At 45.3% G+C, this 13,416-nt stretch overlaps 1 pseudogene; it reads right to left on the bottom strand.

Moving 5' to 3' along the window:
* Positions 1-13,416, bottom strand: part of LOC115310034 — a 29,942-nt pseudogene that overhangs the window by 3,533 nt on the left and 12,993 nt on the right.

Raw genomic sequence — 13,416 nt, 5'->3', positions numbered from 1 at the left:
TAGACTTAGCGGAAATATTAACGTCACATGACCGCAACATTAATTCAATTTCCTGCCAAGTTTAGTTGGGCGGTTACGCCGACAGCGACGCCGCAAAACGCGGAAACGGGCGCTAAGAGCTGCGCTAAAAAAACTAAATGCATCAGGTGAAATAAAGAGAAAATTAGAGAAGAAAAAGAAAAGAGAATCTAAGATCAGGTTCTCAGATCCTTTCTTTTGTCCGTTCTCAAATGTTTTGATTTCAAGAAATGTTTATATCTTTGTTCATACCCAGAGAACCCCTCCCAGTTTCAGCATGAATGCAATAAATCAATGCAGACTAGACCTTGTAAACTATAATGCACATGAAAATGAATGTTCGCCACATAGTCATGTATGAGCCGGTGGCTCAGATCTCTAAATACATTTGTATACATTTGTATTGAGGAACATTCTTGAATAAAACTTCTAGGCTTCGAATTCGACAGTTTGTATTTCCATAAGGAACACTGTATGGCACTGATTTTTTTTGTGACACATCAGAAACAGCACAGCAGTGTCATCCTTGCCAACCTAACAAGAATTTGTATTTTTTTTTTTGTTTCAGCATGGCATGTGCTATTCTAATGATTATACAGCCTCCTTTAACAAAATTTCCTTTGTAGAGCTTTCTATTGGTTCTTATTTAACTTGCACGACAGATTCGGTACGTACTCGGCATCAACAGTTTTATATATTAATGTAATAGGGAAAGACAAGATGTATGGTCTTGAGTACGGCTCAACAAGCACAGATGTTGAGAAAAGTACTGAAGAAAACTCAAATGTCAAAATAAAAATAAGCTGGAATGTGGATACAATTAAGGACATGGTCATAAATACAGTAGCAGATTCAATATGAAGAATACGTGTTAGACGCACACTCAAAGAAACCTGCTGCATCTATATTCATTCCAATTATTTCGCAGAACCCAGCGCTGCAGTCTCGGGTGCGAGTTCGCTGAATGAGTCCACTGAAAATGAGTGCAGACAGAAAAAGCAGTTTGATCTGCGAAAATGAGCACTACATAGGCAAGTGACATGTCATTGTTACTGTTACAGTGCCGAATGTTTCAAACTGCCAGTGGCATCATTCTGCGAGTTCCATCCATATATTACAGGGTTTGGCTCTCTCGAATGCTTGGCGAGAAAAATGATGAACTGGAAATGTCTAGCGTAGTTCTAGAAAAACTACTTCCAGAATCCTAACTCAGCATCGTAAAGAATATAAAAAGTTTCTAGAGAGAAGGTTAGTGCAGGAGTTGAATAAACTAAATACTTAGTTTTGCGAAACCATCTTGCCGTAGTAAACGTATAAAGTTCCCCTAGGTAGAGCTAGTCATTACGGATGATTGTGCCCATTGCATACCATAAAAATTTAATTTGCGACCTACAATATTTACAGTCTCAACCAACTCTGAATAAGTGGAACACTTGGCACTAAAGATTGGTCTCACCATGACTGTCTGCAAACATCCACATAATAATTTCCATAAACCTATGCATTTCAAGAAAATATTTGGAGCGAGCTGTTCAAACTGCCATAACACTTTTTAACACTAATAGAAAGCCTGTAGTGGGCCACAACTTAAGCAGTTTTTCCTTCATTATGAAGGGCAATAACAAATATGTGAACCTTAAAACTAGGCCTGCACTGAATTGCTTTCTTAAGTTGAACGTGCTATGCTCGGTTCAATATATTATCTTTGCAGAGCTGACAATGTGCAAGTTCCCATTTTTTTATATTTCACATCTCCCGGCTGCTGGGTGGGCTAGGTACTATCGGGGAAAAATGAAATGCGAACAGAGGAGCGCGTGGCTCGCGGTACAGGCTGCGCCGCCTGGAAGTGAACCTAGGGGCGAGGGTGCGTGGCCTACTTTGATGTGTTCACGCCCCTCGATTGGCGCTCCCCCAGCTTCGGCAGTGCGCCTCTCAGTGCGCTGAAAGCTGTCACCGCTATCTTTGCCTGCTCGGCGAGTTCTGCGAGCTTCTTTGCACCGCACGCGCTGAGCCAGCAAAGATAGCGGTGATAGTTTTCAGCGGACTAAGAGGCGCACTGCTGAATCTTGGGGATCGCAAAGGGAGGGGCGTGAACACGCCAGAGTAGGCCACGCACCCTCGCTCCTAGGCTCACTGCCAGGCGGCGCAGCCTGTACCGCGAGCCACGCGCTCCTCTGTTCGCATTTCATTTTTCCCCGATAGTACATAAGATTGATGACACCAACGTAACACAATGATTATTTTGCTGGGTGGGCTAGGTACATAAGATTGATGACACCAACGTAACACAATGATTATTTTAAGAATTTGTTTGGGTATAGCACTAGCGAAGCCATCTGCGGGAAGTTATTTCTGTGACTCCGTCGAACCTAAACCCGTGGGCTTTAAGTTCACATGTGAATCATGTCTGCAGACGCCTTTTTGTAATTGGAACTCCATCCAACCCGAGATTTGAATGCTTTTTTGCATTTTAGGCTTAGTAGTGCTTTTGCTGTTTCACTTCAAGAATAGGTAAGAATGCTTATTTCGAGTAGCATACCTAACACTTGGTGGCATAAGGACTCCCTTGTCGTGATGCTAATCGAAAGTCACAGGCAGGGAGATACTGTGATGCTCTTGTTGCTGGGATTACCTCCCCCATGGTCCTGGCCGGACCACAGAAGAAGATTGAGTCCAAGCTTGTGGCCACTAGGATCTCCAGATCTTGAGGCAACCAAGTAGCTGGAAATAAAAACAAATCACAATCAAGTACTTGGCAGAGCTACATTAGAATGGCTAGCATATTCTTTCGTGATCAGCACATAGATCCTTTTGCTTTTATACTTTGTACTTGTACCTATTAAAAAACTGCTCCTTCACAGCCACAGTCATAGGCACACCCCAGGACAAGGCCACACAGGCCTTGAAATGATGGGTACCGAATTAAGGCGAATGATCAAATGCATTCATTTAACCCTCTTTCACCCCAACCTGGGAGATTTCTGTCAAATATTCACATTTAACTCTAAAGACTATAAAAAAAAACTACTACTGCAATGCAGAGCTGTATAGTGGGAGAGTTTAGCCAGTGGGTGTGGTGACAAAGGTGCCGGAGAGGAGGAAAGGGAGGAGAGCGCCGAAGGAGGGAGAGAGAAGGCAGCAAAAAGGAGAAGACCGCTATTTTGACGCAACGCTGCTGGCGCGGAGCACTGTTGAGGCTATGTGCCGTCTGCTACTGGCTTATTTCATTTTTGCCTTTATAAAAGTTTGCGTTTAAACATGGAGAAACTTCTTTCTTTAGGTTATTAAGCCACCGAGGAATAACACTATATTATTTTATTGCCAGAGCCTGCCAAATAAAAGCAAAGGGCAGGTATCTGGATAGAAAGAGTTTAGTTGGCGCACCAAGAGGCTAACCAATAAAAATTGGTACCACCCTGCGCAAAATGCCTAAAAAGCGTGCATCTCTACTTGACACTAACAGCGGCACACACTATCTATTTTACTGACTAAAGGGTACTAGATCACTATTTTCAGCTAACTAGTCAAACTACCGTAGATATTCTTGCCAACTTGCTTTTTAGGAAAATTTTTAAATTTAAAAGAACTATTAAGACAACGGCTAAAAAAAAAGCAATGGCAAAACCAACAATCGAATTCACCTGCTCTCCAGTGGCACGACATCTATAGAAGGCAGACCTGCAGAATGAGCAAGCAGTCTAAAAAAGAGTATGTCCCATCTATAATTTGTTTTCATGCTGCCAAGCAAGTGCTGGAAAGAGGTTTCACGACATCAACAAAATTTCTTGCAATCAGTTGAGAACAAGTTAGAGCAGTGAACTTGTCCTTGCCCATGGCATAACGTTTTAATGTTGCCCATGGAAACTCAAATAAATTTGTAAATAAAAACAAAAAAGACTAACCTTCATAAAAAAATCTAACTTTCGCAAAGAAAAGTTATCTTGAACAAAATATGCGGGATACAGTTGTACAGCATCCATTTGTATGCTGAATTAATTTTGAGGCAAATCTGCGACAATGAAAAGAAAGCGCCCGAGTACAATTAAGGGAAAGACAGAAAGGATGCATACCTACAACAAAAAAATTTAGAACGACCACGGGCAGGAACCTCTGGTGAGGCTCTCGGAGTGACTCCCTGCAATGGGCCTGCGCAGACCAGAGAACAAGATCGGTCAGAGCTTGCAGCCATAAGGTGCTTCATACCATGAAGTTCCAGAAGTAGCTGCAATTGGAAGCAAAGTGCATTTCATTTCTCTGCAGAATGGAGAGTTTAATAGCTAGTATGCATTCATAAGGTGATACAGTCACGAATGCAGATTTCTCAATGCAGCACTATATCACCAAATTGTTAATTGTGCCGGGCAACACTAAAAACCGAGAGCATTATTCCAAACTATCTCAGTTTAAAGTTAACCACGGCAGAAGCTGCAAGCCATGTGACCTTCTAGTTGGATGCCATGGTACGTCGAGCTTACAATCATGTGTCACACTGTTTTCGCTGCAATGGCTTGTAGTGTCAAAAGTGGTCCAGCTTAAAGAGATGCAAAGTATAGACGTTTGTGAGTGGGGCCCTGACCTAGTCTTGAGCTACATTGCGAGGAAGGACGTTTCAACCGGGATGTTTGCTGCCTGTATCCACACGACCAGCTTGTGCACAGCGATTGCTCGAGCCGAGTACATGTCCTCGACAGTGCCATTATTTGACAAGCAGTTTTATGAATGTTAAACATGACTGACTTACAGAGAGACTGCATCTCAACGACTAATGACTTGGGATACCCAACTGAATACTGATATATTAACTAAATGCAAAACAATTACCTGGCAGGCATTAAATTTTTCAACAGGGTGGGTCGACTCCGCATTAAGTTGAAGGAGTCCATGCGTCAGGCACGTAGCCAGGATTTTGTTTCAGAGGGGGCCCACTCATGACAAAATGCTGTATGAGGAGAAGGGGGAGAGGAGGACACATGCAAAATGGAAGATTTTGGAGGGGGAGGGGGAAGGGGGGGCCCTGGCCCCATGGGCCTCCCCCTGGCTACGTGCCTGCGATGCGTAATAGGACAATACAAACAAAAATATGCCTTAGAATTCCTTTTGCACCCCCAAAATGATGTGTGTTTGAAGCTAAGGTACACAATATTCTTGATTCAGAAAGTGCCTCAGCTGTACAAATGCATATGCAGTAAGGGCACTCGCCAAGCCTATTCTCCTCAGCTCTGTGCAGGTTAAGCCAAGTTAGAGTATAGAGGTACACGCTCACTGATAGCATGAGAAAGGCAGGGAGAAGTCTCCGTTGTTCCACCACCAGCCCGTCTGCTACCTTCGATGACGTTTCAGCGCCTCATGAGCCTGGAGTAAGCACATCTGTCCAAAGTGGGGTGAAAAGCACAAGCACGTGCTGGAGGACGCCCAGCCATTCTCTTTTTGTCATCGGCTATTCTACATATTTTAGTATGACATATTTTTAAGTGAGAAAAAGTATTGCAAATATGCAGTCCAACTTTGACCATAATACAGAAGTCTGATAAAGATAACAGTTGCCATTCACCATTTTCCATATAAGTGCTCCCACCTATCGGAACATCTACACATGTGGTGCGTGAGTGAGTTCAAGACTGAGACGCTAGAAAATGAAGCGCTCACAAGGCTTGTCTGGCCCTTCCAACCATGCGGGTACATTCATCGCAAATCCGAGATTTTTAGACAAAATGATTTAGAATAAGCAAATCTTGTCTACGCCCGAGGTAGAACATTGAATTGTGATTCCCCCATATTGTGCCAACCATCCTTCAACCTGCGGTACCACCTGCAAATGAACTATGTTGTGCTGCGGCACGCGTCCATGCTGCCTGCTTGAGAAGAAAACCACTGCTCGTGTTGAAGACGACATCCCACAATGTACAGGCAACAATGTTTAACGAACTAAAACAAAATTGATATCATTCAATAGACACAGATAGGCTTACAAAGTGTCGACACCATGATTGTTGTTGTTGGTTTTACTCCTGCATACAAACATAAGTGACTTCCTCTTTCCTCCGATGTACAGTAAAACCCCCTTATCTTCGTGGCCCCTATTTCTTCTCGAATCGGTCACAGAGGACATCACAGCCACTGAATTCTGCAAAATCAAAGGCCGCGAAAATTAAAGGTTTGCCAACATTAAAGAGTTTACTGTTCTTCCGTGTGTCACATAATGTTAACATTTCAAGGAGGCTGAAGGTATTGGTTTAAGGAAAAATTGACCTATGAAAAAAAAAAATGCCCTTCTCCAGGTTAGGCACGCGAGGTTCTTTTGCACTACCTATAAGGCGGCAAGTTTGTTTCGGCAGAGCTTTTGGTAAAACGGAGTCACAAAAGTAGCTATAATTGGCATCAACTATTTTGTGCTGCATCATAAAGCTAGAGTAGATTCCACAGTGCTTCGGCACAGCGCTGTTTGTTGCGAGAGCATATGTGGTTTATTGTTGCATCCCATTTGCATGATTTAGAGAAACTAGCGCTGACACAGTTGGAGCACTCCAAAAAAAACAGCCGACTGTGGAAACATTGAGAGATGCACACATGCAAACTGTGCATTTCTTCGAAACGGATTCGAGCAAAGGTAAAAACAATATGTATACTTACGGCGGCCATACTTGCCTTTCCCAAGCATGACCACTTTTCCCTCGGTAGCACCATCCAGTAAGCACCAGCAACACGCCCATGAGACGCCGCCGACTCCTGGATTGAATGACGACCCGCCTGATGTCTTGGAAGGAGATCCGGAACACTGCTTTAGGCCAGATGTTTTATCTGGTGGGGCAGGGACTAAAAGTAAAAATAAACAAATTTATCTGAAGTGCTACATTCCTATAGCATAAACTCTAGAATAGCAGTATTTTTTTTTTTTTGAGGTCAGTGATGCATTTTAATTAAACACAAATGGTTGGTTTATAACTTTATATGATGAACCAGCAGCCCCTATTTTCCTTAAGTGTAACGGAGTGTCTAACGTTACGTCCGACGGAACCCGAAATAAAAATTAAAGTTACGCCCAACGTAACTGTCAAGCATTCGAGTTGCGTCCGACGTAACCCAAAATAAAAATTAAAGTTACCGTATTTACTCGAAAATAGGTCGAACCCTATTTATTGGATCCACCAAGAACAAAAAAAAAAAAAAATATATATATATATAATAGGTCGATTTTTTTTTTTTTTTTTTTAAGAACAGGGGAAATTTTGGGCAAAAGAAAGAAAAAAACCTTTATTTACATCACTCTCAGCTAAATCACGGGGCGATGCCAAAAACTTCATCACCGTCAGAACTTCTGGACATGTTATCATCGTCCCAAGCTTCGTCAGCTGGGTAGACATCCTCGCAAATTCGCAGCAATACTTCACTGACACCGTTGTAAAATGACGACAGGAAACGAAAGAAGGTGCGAAGCGACGGAAGACAAACTACAAAAACGCAAGCAAAGCCGCCGTGTCGCCATGAGCAACACGCGAGCCGAGCCGCCTCAAGCAACTAACAAAAATAACATTTTTTTTTTTTTTTTGTGCGCGTTTGCGAGGATGGAGGGTAAAGTGCATGGCGCATCGCGTTCCTCTCCTTACCCGTTGCCCAGCAAGGGGAACGCTAGAGGCGCGATGTCGAAATCCGTCGCCCGACCGGCCACCGCGGGCGGCGAGCCATTTCGGCAATCAAAGGCTTTTTGAAACAAGAAGCGGCGCGGCTCTACGGCAACGCCGGCTCGGTGACTCGATAGCTTCATGCCTCCGGTAGGGTCGCAAAATTTGGTCGCGAATGTAGGTGTCGAAATTCTTTATTCACAATTTCCGAGAAGAAGAAAAAAAGAAGAAGAAGAAAAAAAAAAGAAAAGGTCGACTTATATTTGAATAAACACGGCAGTCAGCCGCGCGACGAGACACACATTATGAAAGCGATTGGTGCGAGCGACCGAGGCGATGAGCGACGTTTTCTAGAAGCCCAAGAATTGAGCGGCGCAAGCAGCGAGAGTGAGAAATCTTCGGCGCTCGGCGCCGGCACTCGTAGCTTCTCGCCGTCGCTCGTCTCGTTGATCGCTATATTGCTAACATGCCGTTCAGAAAGGCGCTCTAAGTGCTTACCATTGCATTGGGACCAGCCTCGCATCCAACCGTAACCAGTCTTGACTTTGTTTTTAAAGCCGCCGAGGTAGAAGTTAACATCGTACATGCATCGTTTTCAAGCATGGCTCCTCGTTCATTGCTCGATTTATATTTTCCGTAAATGACAAACCGCAATGAAGCACAATTATTCTAGTTCAAAATTGTTACGAACACTTGGCACGCATGGCTTACACTGTAGCGCACCTAACGTAATTTAAAAGTAGAACGAAAACGGGACGAGATTCGCTTACCGCTTCACGGAGACAGACGTCTTCGGATCCTAGGCCTCACGGCCGAACTGGGAAGTCGCCTGCGGTCCGGCGGTCGGACGAGTCGAGCCGGCCTGACACAGGTTGACCACGCCTGGTTGAACTATGAGAGGCGCCGTCGAGTTGAGAGCCAGAGACGCAGTAGAAACGGACCGTAAAACATCTGTCCCCCAAAACGCAGAACGAGCCAGCGATGCCAAAACCGCCAAAACCACTACGTCGCGACGTCGCCATCTCCGCGACGACCGGAAGCGTGGAAGCCGGGAAGTCAGAAAAGGCGCGACAGCGGAAGCCACTGGGCGGAAGCTTTACGTTTCGGTTTCGGTTTCGCTTTTCTCCGACGCCGGGTTTGCGGCTGGTAGCGACGACGCGAGGGGCCACGAAAAGACGCCGAGTTGGCCGAGTACGAGTCACGGCCCACGATACGAGCAACGGGCCGTTTGCCGCTGTCGACCGGCGATGCGGTATCCGCGGCTTGGTGTCACGATCGGTTTGTTGCCGTGCACGCTGACTCAAAGCTCGAAGTTACGCATTCCGTTCCGGCACCAGCCGCACCACGTTTTCCGGTGCATCGCACGTGTAGGCCTTTCGACGCATTTAGTGACCGTAAAGATGGTGCCCGCTGTCTTCGGTGCTGTAGAAGGAGTTGCGAGACGGAAGAAGCATCGAAACCAAGGCGTTTAGGACTCCAGGCCGGGCCGCCGGTTCACTCTGAACGAGAGGCGACATGTGTGCGCACGCTTTGAGGAAGCCTCCGCGTTTCGCCGCGCCAGAACTCGCCGATCGCGACCGTACCCCGAGTCCGAGAGGCTCTTGCGCAGCCGGGAACGGCACCGAGGTAGGAGCTGCTCGTTCTGCGCTACCATGCAGTACTCAACAGTGCTCGGGGCTCTCGGTGTCGTTCGTGCTTGCACCGATGTCTTTGTGACCCCTTCGGACACGCAAGTCGTACTTCGCAAAGGTTTGGACGGGGCCGCCCACACCGAGCAGCTCCGCTATATTCTGCTTAGTTATGATCACAATAAAAGCTTGCGTTTGTTCTCGGGAAAAAAATTGCGGGACCGCTCTCCGCGCCGCCGACGAGATTGCCCGCCTCCATGTTCTCAGCTGTTCACTCGCTCCCGCAGCGAGCGCCTTCCGATAATCCTCCCCGTTCCAAAATGCGATCCGATCTCCGTTTACATGGGCTGAATGAATGCGCACTCGACATCTCGATCCACCTCTGTCTAGCGACTTTAATGCGATGCGGTTTGCGCATTATGCCGTTTACATGACCGCATATGGAATGCGGCAACTAAATTCAATACGACTAAGTCGCATTCGTGTAAACGCGGCTTATGTTCTTTTTCGACATGTATGGTGTATGTAACGATACCGGTGGTAAACGATGGACGTTATGTTGGAAGATGGCGGTCGTCTTTCTGCATGTATGATTTGGATATAACGGTGGTGGTGTGGTATAAGCGTTTTTTATTGGAAAGATGGCGGTCGCCTACGTCATCGGCAGCAAAATCATACCAGCACACCGAATCATATCGGCAAGCAAACTGGCTGCCAGTATAGACAGACCCGGAGCCATAGCGGTGCCGGTATCTCCAGTTATGCAGAAAGCCGAACCAAACTAGCTGCATAAATAATAACAAGAAAGTATGGTGGTGTCATACCCGAACTGTACAAGCAGCAGGTTTGTTTCTTGTACGTTTTTCCAATAGGGTATTGAGGGAAGCTCAGTTCTCTGACGATGATATTTGTACGTGCCATCAACCATATTGATCCAAAACCGAGACTCAACCATATTAATCCAAAGCCGTGAATCTGACGTATCCATGCCTGATGTGAAGTCACGACACGACAAGCCATGCATACTTGCGAAATTTGGCTTGAAATTTCGTATCGATGTTCATAATCGATTTAGCGACTACTTGGGGTCTTTTAATAAAATAAATATAACATCTGACTATACTTAGGCCCTCTCTACGCGACCAGCAGAAAAACTTAGTAACTTACAGATTTCACCGGACATACCCTTTAAACTTTTTGTATGCAGACTAAACATTGCGGCTCTGACTGTCGGTGTTTTTTTTATAATAGTGCTTGATAGGGGAAAAAGGTTTTGCCGGTCATTTACCATAAAATTCGAGAATATTTGCTGAAGGTGGCTTCAGTGTGGGGTCTCGACGTGCAAGTAATTATAATAATATTTTTATTGTGATCTTATATATCTTTGGGCTGACTTTATCACCGTCATTCCGCAGAAAAGTGGCTCAGGAAAACGGTGTGAGATCTTTGAGTAACTTTCAAACTAAACATTGACGCAAGAAAAAATGCCGACTCGTACGCACCACTTGTGCTTCGTTGACGTACCACTTGGCTTCGAGAGTGGCTAGAGGGGGTATCTTTATATCTTGTTTAATCAGCTGTCGCGTAGTGCGTGTTTCGACCTTGGTGGATCCAGAGCTTGTCTTCACTGCTGTCGAAAATTCAGTAGAGAACTGATAAATTAGTGGCACGTTTATACTGAACTTGGCTTTAGCGGTGAAATCTGCTCCCCTGGTGACGGACCACGAGTACTCGTCTTCGTGGTCTATCTGCTCCGATATGTACGCCTTACCCTCCTCGTCAGACTGGTTGTTGTGAAATATCTGTACGTATACAGCAGACAACTTTAGAGACTTTACTTTGGCGGCGTGGTAGACCACCGGGCCGACTTCGAACTTGACTGGTGGGTACCTGCATCGAGAAACTGTAACGTTATGCTGCGCTCACACCGCGTACAGAAGACCGTCGCCAGGCACTATCTAAGGCCTCTTTTTTTTGTAAGGCGGTACTGTGACACGGTCCTTAAACAAACTGTTGGCAGATATGTTCACATATGTACGAAACAGACATTCTTCGAGCAATTTTGAGGCGAACCCACAGATCATTCTGTGGGCACGCCTGACGACCACATGGGGAGCTTGGCATTACTTGCCCACGATCCAGTTACTTTAGGAGTTTCTACACTGGTGCTCGCAGCTGGTGCATTTATAATTTGAGAGTATGAATACATGAAACCTCCGAAGTCAAACGAAAGAAAATGAAAACTGGTTTTGTCAGTGGAATTATTATCGCTGACCCCTTGTATCTCAAAATCATCAAAAAAACGTTGTGGGCTATTCTGGTGTTTACTAGGATTGAAAACAAATTGTGAATTGGAAAGACAATAAAATTGGCTTACCTATTCTTCACTTCATGTAGCCCAAATAAGCGCCGCAGTAACACTTAATATATTTAGTGCACATGCTAACTATAAGGAAAACACAGTTTGTGATTTTTCTTGCTTTACTCAGGTAAGCCAATCTTACTATAATTTTAGCGAAAGCTTCCACCAACTTCAGGCACCTCTGAACTAAATCTCAGCGCGATAAGTTAAGAAACCTAATTATACAGTCAGTTTAAACACGTTCAATACATTTCGCCTACGCTGTATATCTATCACAACTTTTTTTATAGCGTTCCAGAAATACTTTGCATTTTTTGTGCACCCTCACCATAAAAAAAAAAGAAAAAATACAAAATACTAAAGGGAAATAGAGTCCAGAAATCCGACACACCTTTACAACACACAGAAGAAAGAGCAGCAGCAAACAAAGACAACACGAAAGGTGGAAAATTTAATAATACCAAGTTAAGAAAGCAAAAGCCATGAGGTTTGTGAAGGCTCTTTTCTCAGCACTTCTCACGAAACACAGACCGTTGTTCATATATGTACACGTTAGTGAAGTCAAGTAACTGATTACCGTTACTCGTTACTTACTAAAACAGTAACTAAGTACGTTACTCGATGCTGCGATTCAAAAGAAACGCCTTACCTTGACTTCAAACTAATGCTACATTTCCTCGTTACTCAAAATTTGTCGTTTTTGTGAAGCTGCAGCCGCTTCCAATACTTGTCGCCGTTAATAATTGCTCACCTTAAAACGCATCCGTGCAGGGATCACTTTGGCTATGCAGAAGACATGCCTTGTGCAGATCTCTGTCAAAACCTGTCTAGGGTTTTCTCGCTGCGCTAATCACAGGCGCGGGCTGGGGCGAGAACTGCGTAGGTACTCGTGTGGTGCGCGCTCCCTTTCAGAAGCAATTAGATACCGTTACGAGTTACTCCAAAGCAAAGTAACGAAAACAAGTTGAACGTTTATTCTTTTTTGAACTACGTCGTTACTTCGTTACCGAAAAAAAACATTTATCTGGATACTTCTTTTTTTAAGGTAATTAGGAACGGGTGCACCCCCCTCTACCCAAAAAAGGAGGAGAAAGGAGTGCCGAGAGGGGCTTTTCTCGTGGCCGAGCTCGGGGAAAACCGCCGGCGTGCACGATTCGCGGGTCAAAAGTAAAAAAAAGTCAAATTGGACGTTTGAGTGATTTATACAGCGTAAGGTTGGTCTGCCAGTAGGGGCGACACTGGTTTACACTGTAGATGAGCAATTTAGCCAGTGCGGTACAACCGCTAGCCTGGGGTCTTTAACGTGCACCACGCAGTAGTGATACACGACCGCACGCCGGTACGATGCTCATCCAGATCGAAACGGGCAGGGGTGGGGCTCGAACCCAGGATCCCTGGGTTCGGCAGCGCGAGCTTTCGCTTCACGCGCGTCGAGCTGGGTGTGCGCTTCAGCCCACTCGGCCACCGATCCACGTGGCCTTTTTCTGCCTGCGCTCGGAATGCTTGCGCAGAGACAGAAGAAAAATTGTTTTGAATTGCTTTGAATCGTAGATTAAGCGAGCTTTCAAATTTTTAACAAAAGTCGCCAAACAGAAGTCGCAAAGGACTCTCGCGTGATCGCCGAGAAACCGCGAACTGCTTCTCGGTGAGCCTGAACGGGAGTTCGCTGGCGGACCACATCCGCAAACCCGCAAAAGACGCTGCAGCTGCACCGTGACGATGCACTTTTTGCCGATCCTTGATTGGCCCTCTCGGATCCTTAGCGTTGGCTGCAGTCGCGTCATCGTGC

Source organism: Ixodes scapularis, unplaced genomic scaffold (assembly GCF_016920785.2).
Source record: "Ixodes scapularis isolate PalLabHiFi unplaced genomic scaffold, ASM1692078v2 ptg001421l_1__unscaffolded, whole genome shotgun sequence".
Taxonomy (NCBI): Eukaryota; Metazoa; Arthropoda; class Arachnida; order Ixodida; family Ixodidae; genus Ixodes; species Ixodes scapularis.
Note: the sequence above shows the minus strand (reverse complement) of the source record. Positions and strands in the feature narration are given on the sequence as shown.